Source organism: Furipterus horrens, unplaced genomic scaffold (genome assembly GCF_987537825.1).
Source record: "Furipterus horrens unplaced genomic scaffold, mFurHor1.1.pri manual_scaffold_8, whole genome shotgun sequence".
NCBI lineage: Eukaryota > Metazoa > Chordata > Mammalia > Chiroptera > Furipteridae > Furipterus > Furipterus horrens.
In genome coordinates, this window is record NW_028327178.1 from 8881872 (window position 1) to 8891194 (window position 9323).

At 44.0% G+C, this 9323-nt stretch overlaps 1 non-coding gene across 1 annotated transcript; it reads left to right on the forward strand.

The window, feature by feature from the left end:
* Window positions 1-7143: 7143 nt before the first annotated feature.
* Window positions 7144-7269, forward strand: LOC150002494 (small nucleolar RNA SNORA28). Its single transcript, XR_016512881.1, has one exon. It is a non-coding gene; the product is annotated as a small nucleolar RNA SNORA28 (small nucleolar RNA).
* Window positions 7270-9323: the final 2054 nt, after the last annotated feature.

The window sequence follows — 9323 nt, forward strand, 5'->3', positions numbered from 1 at the left end:
ATTACTAAAAAAAACTTTTTGCCAAGATGATAGTTTTTCTTTAGACTACAAAGAAGTTAGAGATCCAAAGTTATTGGCAGGAGAGGAGTGATTTGCAAAATATTTGATTTTCTACCTTCTCTGAGAAAAACGATGCTGCTAACCCGTCAGCATTTTGTTTGCACACAAGACAAGTGATCAGCCAGTCGCTCTTATTCATCCCTGCCCTGGAAGAAAGGAGCTGTTCCTTCCCATTTCCATTATTCTCGGTAAAATGTTACCCACCAAGGAATCCTTACCAAAACAGACTCCAAAGGAGAATGAGGTAGTCAAGGTAATGCAGCAGCTCTTTTAAAAAACGAAGTCTCTTTGAAAAGCGATGATGATCAGTCACTGCATTTTGTTAAACACGAAACACTTCTTAAAAATAAGTGGATATTCAAGCCATTGATTTTTCTGACAATTGATTCCCATATAGGTATAGATATATGTGTAGATACATGATTTAGCAGTAGTGAGGTAAATCAAGGAAAGATGTTGTTAGTCGTGTTTTCCAATTTGTGGGTGATATAATGTTGCATTTAGATGCTAATACCTTAACAAATCCTGTTGGCTGCATACGTATGTCAACCTGTCTGCCTTTGTGAATGTGTATATAATTTAACTCTTGAGACTTTTCAAATCTATGAAGAGGGGGGCTCTGCATACATTTTCTTGGAAAGTTATTGATGGTTGAAGAACATAAGCAAGTGGGGCATTTCCTTTCCATCTTCCAAATGGCTTCCTGTGTGGCCCTGCTCCAGTGGTCATGGGTGGAGCGCCATTTTCCCCGAACTCTTAGAACATGGCTCTGGTTTTTCTGTACAAGTTCCCTTGCACAGCTGAGCCAGTCTTTTTTTTTTTCTTCAGGATTTACTGCCTGGAGTATCCCACTATGTGCATCTTATTTATGGTGTAGTGGTGCTTGAAAACACTCATTTTGTTAGCTAGACTTTATTATTCTAGTCTAAGCTTTTTGATACTGTTCATATTATGAATCCTTTTAGGGACAATCAGTAGTATTTATGGCAAAGGACTGAGGGCTCTCTCGAAGTCTGCAACAGCATGGATTTTCCTTGTTTTCCTGCGGGGTGTTTTCTATAGCTATACCTGTTCTTCTAGAACACTGCCCTAAAGTCATCACTCTGGATGTAGGGCTGGTAGCCCGTGTGCAAAGGCTCTGTGGTCTCCCTGGGGTGTGAGCTGCTGGGCAACCCTAACAAGGTCTGCTCAGTTTTTAATGTGACCTTGGCTTTTTGAGAACCCGGGAATAGAAGGTTGGATATGGTAGGGAACTGGGCTGTAAGAGGAAGGAAATAGATGAGGCAAGTGTCCCCTAAAGGGGACTGAGTTGATATTGATGTCATCTCTTTCAACAGCGGGAGGATGGATGAGCTGGTATCTTATCTACATTTGCTTCAGACAATTCCTGTATGGGTTTTCCTGGCTGAGGTACAACGCAATTATTGAGTAGATCCTGTGTGGGAGAGGCGGAGACATGGCCTTGGGTTTATTGCAAAAGACGAACAGGTCTGCCCAGAGAGGGAGAAAGGACTGGCACAAGGGCAAGGAAACCTGTAATGGGATTATAGCTCCAAAGCAAATTGGGCAGGACCTAGAGGTCAGTCGTGGCGGAAACCAGCCGAAGCACAATTGGGAACAATGGCCAAGCACAATTTGTCATTTCAGTGTGGCCTACCAGGTTCAATTCACTGTGTTTACATTGGAGACATGTAGGGAATGTGCCCAGCAGGTGAGAGGGTCCAAGGAGGCCCCGTGAGTGGTCGGCACACTGGCCAGTTTCAGAGCCTGCTCTACAGTTGGTTGGTGAGTCAGAGACACACTGCTCACCTCCTCTTAGCCGTGGGACACAACGCCTGTACCTGGGAACATACCCTGACTGGGACAGGTCAATACTATTGGGAAGATGCATTTGAGAATATTCAGGTTTCTGTCCTGGTTGTTGTCATTTATTCTGTTTTTTCTTCCACCGCTCGTTCCTGTTTGCCTCGCTTGGCAGTTGCAGGTGGGGAGGCTGGTTTCAGCTCGGGGTGCTTTTGAACTCCAGCCTAAGCCAGCCAGCCGCTGCGTGGGGTTCCTGCCCTCACGGCTGCGCTGGTGGGTTGCCTGGCCCCTCTTCATAACGAATACTCCAGTCAGATGGCTTAGATTAATGCTGCTCAGAGGCCATTCACTCAAGTCCGTGACAGGTTTCATTTACAATTATGTGGATTATTTATTTTAGGAGCTTTTCTTTTAAAGGGTTGACTTGCCCTACAGATAAATGAGCTGCTGGGCTGTGTAGAAAATACTGTCTAAATGTTGCCAAATACTAACTTCATAAGGGGGATATCAAGCTGCTGTTTATAACTCTGAATGTCTTAAAAGCATTCTTGCTTGCTCTCTGTTGTAGATGGTGTCTTAGCAAGTCCTGAGTTTTTCCAATGAACCCAATTTTAATATATGGTATTTTTGTATGCCAGACCGGTGTCTTGTCCTTTGTATATGTGGTAATGTTGATTTTATGACTACTGTTAAAACACATTTGCTATGATTAAAATTCATAAAACGATTTCAAATAGACTCATGCGTTGCTTTTTTTTTTCCCCCACTCCACAGAGTTTTGTTTTTGGGGTTTTTTTTTAATGGCTGGAATTTTCATCATTAGCTACTCTTAGGATTTTAATAGCCTAAGGTGATAAAGCAACAAAGAGCTCCCAAGCCAAGGATTTTATTTAAGTGGAGGTGACCGTCAAGTGGCTTCTTAGAAGCTGAAGGATGTATTTGTAATGAGTAAACCCAAGCACGTCTTCACAAGTTGGGTTCTTGTGGCTTCTGGTGGCCCTGCCTTTATCTCCCACTGTTTAGAAATGACACCGTGTGTGTCCGGCCCCACGTGGACCATCGAATGCAGAGCAGGGAACAGTTTTATGTATGTGTGGTGAGAGGCCCTGTGATCTGCCTTGGCTCAGTCCGGAGAGGTATCCTTCAATAAATATTCTTATCAATGGGACGGAAGGTGTTTGGGAGAGCTGTTTTGGATAAAATCGTCCTGCCTTTCAATAACTGGATCATGTCAAGGAATTTCCATTGAGTTTAGCAGGTGGCCTAACCCTAAGTAATGGGTTATTGACTATCTAACTGGCATGGATGCTAGGGTAAGCATGCTCTGGCTCTGGGAAATAAAAAATAGAGGTTACTGAGATGCAATACCCACTTCTTGTACCCAAAATAAAGCTTTGTAACAGGGAGCCCAGATTTTGAAAGTGTGAAAGTTTATTTAGCATATCTTAGAAATTCTGGTATAGATTTCCATGGTCCCAAGTCGTGTGGCGGGGTGGGAGGGGCGGGGAGAGGGAGATTCACTGTTAGCCGGCTGCTGGCGCTTGGTTGAGCTTTTCTGTCGGCGAGAGACGCCTTAGCGTCTCCACGTCTTAGGTCTTCCATGCCAGGACCGGATTGGAGGCGACCTCTCTGACGCCTGAGTGGGCACCAGGGCCAAGGAGAGGGGGTCATGAGACAACCCTGCATGTGCGTCTTGTCCAGGGATTATCCACTTGGGGAACTTCTCCAGATGGTTTTCTGCCTGGGGGGTGGGGGGTGGTAAGGCAGGGAGGAGAGGGTGAACCGTCAGCGCCAAGACCTTTGCCATTGGGGCCCCTCCCTGCAAAGGGGGGGGGGTGCGTGTGAGTAGCTAGGAGCCCAGGGGGGATGTTGGAGGTGCACAGAGAAGGAGTGGGGCCAGGCCCGGTGTCCCCTGCGCCTTGACCTTCACCTTCACTTTTTACATGCACCGCCCCCACCACCAAGTACTCAGCCACGTTTCCGGAAATGAAAGTCTTTGCCAATGCATTATTTTTCGTAAGGCTTTCGTTTCCAGTGATAATTCTTGGAAGAGAAACCCATTTTCAGCGTACACAGCGAAATGTAGCACCAGGGCTGGGTAAGTGACGCCTGCAGAGTTGGGGGGGGGGGTGATCCCAGAATTACAGAGTCTCTGCTTTTCTTTTAATAGGTTTGAAACCTTTTGCATGATTTTACTTGACCCCCAAAAATGATACAGCTGTAATTGCAATCTGTCTCTCCCCTTGCATTCCCCATCTCTCTTTACATAATTGTGCTTGATAAATGATTGTTTTTATTATTATTTGCCAGTGCATGAGTATATAGATGTACATGTGTGTGCCTGTCCAGAAAATACCCAGCCATGTAATATGAAAATTAGAATTTATTGAAGAAGATATAAGATACAAGAAACATTGTGCATAGGACAATGACACCTCAGTCCCCTTCAAAGTAGGTCTCTTGGGACCTCACACAGTCCTCCCAATCACCATCAGCTGCTTGTTGTATTTTCCTGAACCTCATCGATGATCTGAAATTTTCCCTTACAAAGGTGATTTTAGTGTCAGGAAAAGCCAGAAGTTGCAGGGCACCAAATCTGGGCTATCGGGGGGCTGGGTCACCTGTTGATTTGATGTTTCATGAAAAACTGCACAAGACATGCTACATGAGTGGGCATGTTGTCCTGATGAAGCTGCCGATCACCAGTTGCCCATAGCTGCGGCCTTCTGAATCATCCGAATAGTTTCTGCGGAAGAATATTCAAGCTCAACGCAAAATTTGATGCAGGTTCATTGCTCTATTTGCTCAGTCATTTTGAATGCGACGGCCACACAGTACACGTGCTCAGTCAGTGGTGTTTACCTCCCCCACTGACTAGTACAGCGAAGTCATCCTTGTTCACACATGCTCATTCCAGTCCACTCTCCTTGGCTGCCGGGTTACATTGATGTCACACAAACCATTCTCGTTATATTAACAGTGGTTGGATTTTTATTGGACGGGCCTTGTATGTATATACACACACACACATATATGAACATTTCATGGATACTTGGCATAGATATTTTTTAAGGCTGAAAGAGTGAAGATCTTTAGGGCGAGATCAAAGTAGAGAAGAGTACTCAGGTTTGGCTACAAAGAAATAATAATTTACACAGAATCATGAGGAAAATTGGGGAGAAGGAAGTTCCCCTTCACTCACTTTACCCTTCACTCTTAAGTTCCCACTGACTGCCAGGACCTGGGGCTGCAGAGACAGACAAGCTGGAAACGTCCCCTGTTCTCATGGTCCTCCCAGTCTTGTAGGAGAGACAGGCATTACCAACTAAATGATGTTTGTGTCCAATGCCGAGAGAGGTACATGGTGTTTGAATGCATTTAACAGGGAAGAGATGGGCTGACATGGTGGGTTCAGGGTGGGGAGGTAGTCAGGGAAGGCTTTCTGGAGGAAGTGGCTTCCACGATTAGATCTGAAGGATACATTGGAACCAGTGAGGACCAACTGAAGAAACAGATTGGAGAAGGAACGATAAGAGACAAAGGAGGTCTTTTAGGAGATAGCTGGCCTTTCTTGTTCGGCTCCCTGCCATTCATGCACTGCCTTGTGCTGTGTTACCCAGCAGTGGGTGGCATTTCAGTATGACTCTCCAGTCCCCGAGAATATCTACAAAGGAGCATTTTACAAAAGCACAGTATGGGGGCTATTTCACTGGAACATATTTTTATCAGACATCACTACGTGTGAGACCCGCTCCACAGTGGACATTTCAGCTCGCTGTGCTTGCATAACGCGGGGTTCTTTTCCTCTGCCTACGCCACGCGCAGAGGAAAGGACACATGGAACCTTTTGTTCCAATACTTATGTTATTCGTTTCTGAATCAGGTGGACTGAGAGCCTGATATTGCTGACACAGGGCATAGATCAGCCTCTGTCGAAGAGAAAGTCTTGAGAAAAGAATTTTTCCAAACCATATTTTGAGATATGAGGAGGGGTTATATGACAAATGTTTTGTGGTTAAATAAACTGGGAAGTGTTTTAAATTGCAGAACTTTTCAGAGCCTTAACATGTGTATTAGTTTTACAGAAACAGAATCAACGGGATGTGTGTGTGTGTGTATTCTCTCCCCCATATATGTATACATGAGTTAGTGTATATCTACACATTTTATCATATTTACATATATCACACATAGTTTATATCTATAGCTATATTTATGTACCTATATATCTATGTATCTGTGTTTTATGTCTCTATTTGTATATCTATCATCTACAGAGAGATTTCTTTTAAGGAATTGGCTCGCGTCATTAGAGAGGCTGGTAAACTCAAGCTTCCAGGTAGACCACCAGGCTGCAGACGCAGGGAAGAGTGGTGTTGCAGCTTGAGTCAAAGGCAGTCTGCAGGCAGAATTCCCTCTCCCCCTGGGCAGGTCAGTCTTTTCTCTTAGGACCTTCAGCTGATTGACTAGGCCCATGCACATCATGGGAAACAATGTACTTCACTCCAAGTCTACTGATTCAAATGTTAATCTCACCTAACTAATACCTTCACAGCAGTGTCTAGACTGGAGTTTGACCAAGTATCTGGGTGTTGTGGTCTATCTCAGTTGACACGTAAAACTACCACAATATGCTAAAGGTCCTTGCAAATCTCTTAAAGGGGAACATAGTACAGTATGTCACTTTCTCCCAATTTATCTGAAAAAAGAAGCCGTTATTTGCAGAACACCCGTTAACATCCGGTAGAACACAAGCTGGGGAATATTGACCTTGAGTAATGATTCACAATTTTGACTTACCACAAATAATAAAACTCTGGCGCCCCCCCCCCAAAATTAAATGCTTATAATTTATGTAATAAGGTTAAACCATTAGCTCATATGTTTGCTTCTTTATTTTAAAACAATGTGATGCAAATGTAAAACAATTTAATACCAGTGTCAGACTTACCTTATTGGTAGATTGTAAGTAATTTGCATGCTACAATTCCATGCACTGCATACATTGGTAGAAAAATGTTCTCATGTTAGCAAATGATGGGGGAATATATGTATACAACTGCTCTAGTAATAAGGATGTGGATGATTCATACTTGAGCACAGTGCATACATGCTAGAGTCGTCTTGGAAAATTACAGCCTAAAAAATCATAAATATTCATTTGCACATACTGTGGGGTTAAAAACAACCCACAACAAACTAAACTGATAATGACGAGAAAAACTAACAATAATGCTCTATTAAGAAGCAAGAAGAATAGCAATTAAAAAACGTCATCGCAAGCAGCACTCCGTGGCAGATGATCAAAACTGTCTGACCCAATTTGAGCTTGCTATAGCAACAAAGTCTAACCTAGTCTGGGGCGCTCTCCTCTAGGAGACAAGCTGTCACATAGACTTCAACAGTGTAACAGCAAAAAAGCCATGATCATTCAAGGCGGCACTGGTAACGAATCTGTATTTCTCCCCCTGATTATGGGAGTTCTACGATTCCACTACGCACATGTGCAGTAGGAACCTCCTTGCAATGTTAGTAAAATACTGAATAAAAAGCATTCGTGTTAGTCTCAAAATACTGCAGTTAGCAAAACAGGCAGGGAACTATTAATGAGTTAATCTCACTCAGACATTTACAAAGAAGTGGGGGTGAGGAAGACCTGTTGTTCCCCTAGAGCTCAGTACTTTCGGAACCAGTGCTGGAGGGTTAGGCAATCAAAGAAGGGCATTGATGAACGTGTGCAAAACACTTAAAAAATAAGTTATTTTTCCATTTCCTAGAACACCACTTCAGTAGAAATATAAACTTCAGGGAATGAAATCAATAGTTGTAATATTTACTTGCAAACAGACTCTATAGGCAACATAAGAACAATCTGCGCTTCTATGAATTTCCATCAGTTTTGATGTATTTTAAACACAAGTCCCCGCTGCATGGTTTAGTGCCCTATCAAATGACATTTCCCTATTGTCACCATTTAGGACAAAGCACATCTCCTTTCTAGCTTCATGGGGGGCAACCAAGAAATGGTCTCAATTTTATCCCATGTGAACTGCCTGTAACCATCGGAACGGGTGCCATTCATCCCAAAATAAAATGTACCCCATCCCAAAATAAAATGTACCCCTGAAGTTTCGGCCCAGCTCTCTTAGCCTTTTCCAAGGAAGATATTTGGTGGTTTTTATTTTTATGGAGACCACTATTAATTTCAGAATGACTTTGGTTTATATAATTCTGGCAAATGGGATTTTGCTCTCAAGAAATGGGTAGATGGCACGTGTAAAATTTTGAAGATAAGCAGAATGAGTAGTGAACACAGGGTTAAATGGGAAGACTTGCTACAAGAGATTTTAAACTAGACACCACTGACAGATAAGATCCTATTGATCCTGCCTGGGACCTGCCCCTGTGAGGTGGAGGTGGGGACCCATCTATGCTTTGCACTTCCCGTTGCAGCCCGTGCCCCGAGTGGAGTGACTGACGCTCTGTAAAGGTTTGTTGAATGAAGGAGTCCCGAGTGGAGTGACTGACACTCTAAAGATCTGCTGAATGAAGGAGTATCTGAGCATCTTGCCTGCTGAGGTCAGTCAGTAGCATCAGGCTTCGGAGGCGGTGGCCGCCGGGGTTGTCTTCTCTGCGGATCTCATCACTTTCTGCCCTTCGAGTCTTGCTATTGCTCTGGGGGGGTCGCTGGCTTCCTCCTTCCTGCCTGTCAAATCCAGCGTAATGAGCTCTTCCTTCCTGTTCAGCTGTCTTCCTGCGAGGAAGTCATTTCCCCTTCCTCAAAATGCTCCTGCTCCTGGCTCCCAGCTTGGCGACCCCGACCCTCTGGCTTTGACCACCTGCAGAGGTTGTCCTTGACTGTGGTCTGTGATGTGTGCGTAGGAGGGAGGGGACAGGGCTGGGACTGGCGTGAGGCAAGCGAGGCGTCTAAGTCCTCATTCCCCTCACCCCAGTCCCAGCTCTGGGAGGGAGGAAGGGCGTGTGTGTGTGATTATTGGTAAATGTGTGTGAATGTGTGTTCCTCTTGACTGTGACTGGATGGAAGACAACATCCAGATACACACCACGGGCTTTCCCAACAGTTGCTAGGACAGTCTTACTGGTAATGGACAAGTAGAAAATGACCCAAACTGCAAGGTGGTGCTTCATCTTCCCAGTTGAAAGATCTAGAAAAGAATCATGTGATTTGGGCCAGCTTAAATATATAAACCTAGACAGGGGCAGATGTGAAGTGTTTGCTTTAAATATGCTTTGCCTTAATTGTGCAATCCATTTTAAATGTTAGGTAATTTTTCTTTCTTCGCCCCTTAAGAAAACACTTTTCTCAGGTGACCTTTATAAGAACCTAAAATTAGCAGTTTCTTCGTATTACAATGGGGATGCTAATAATAGTACATGATTTTTAGGGTTGTCGTGAGGATTAAAGCAGTTAATGCAAATAAAGGACTTTGGACAGTGGC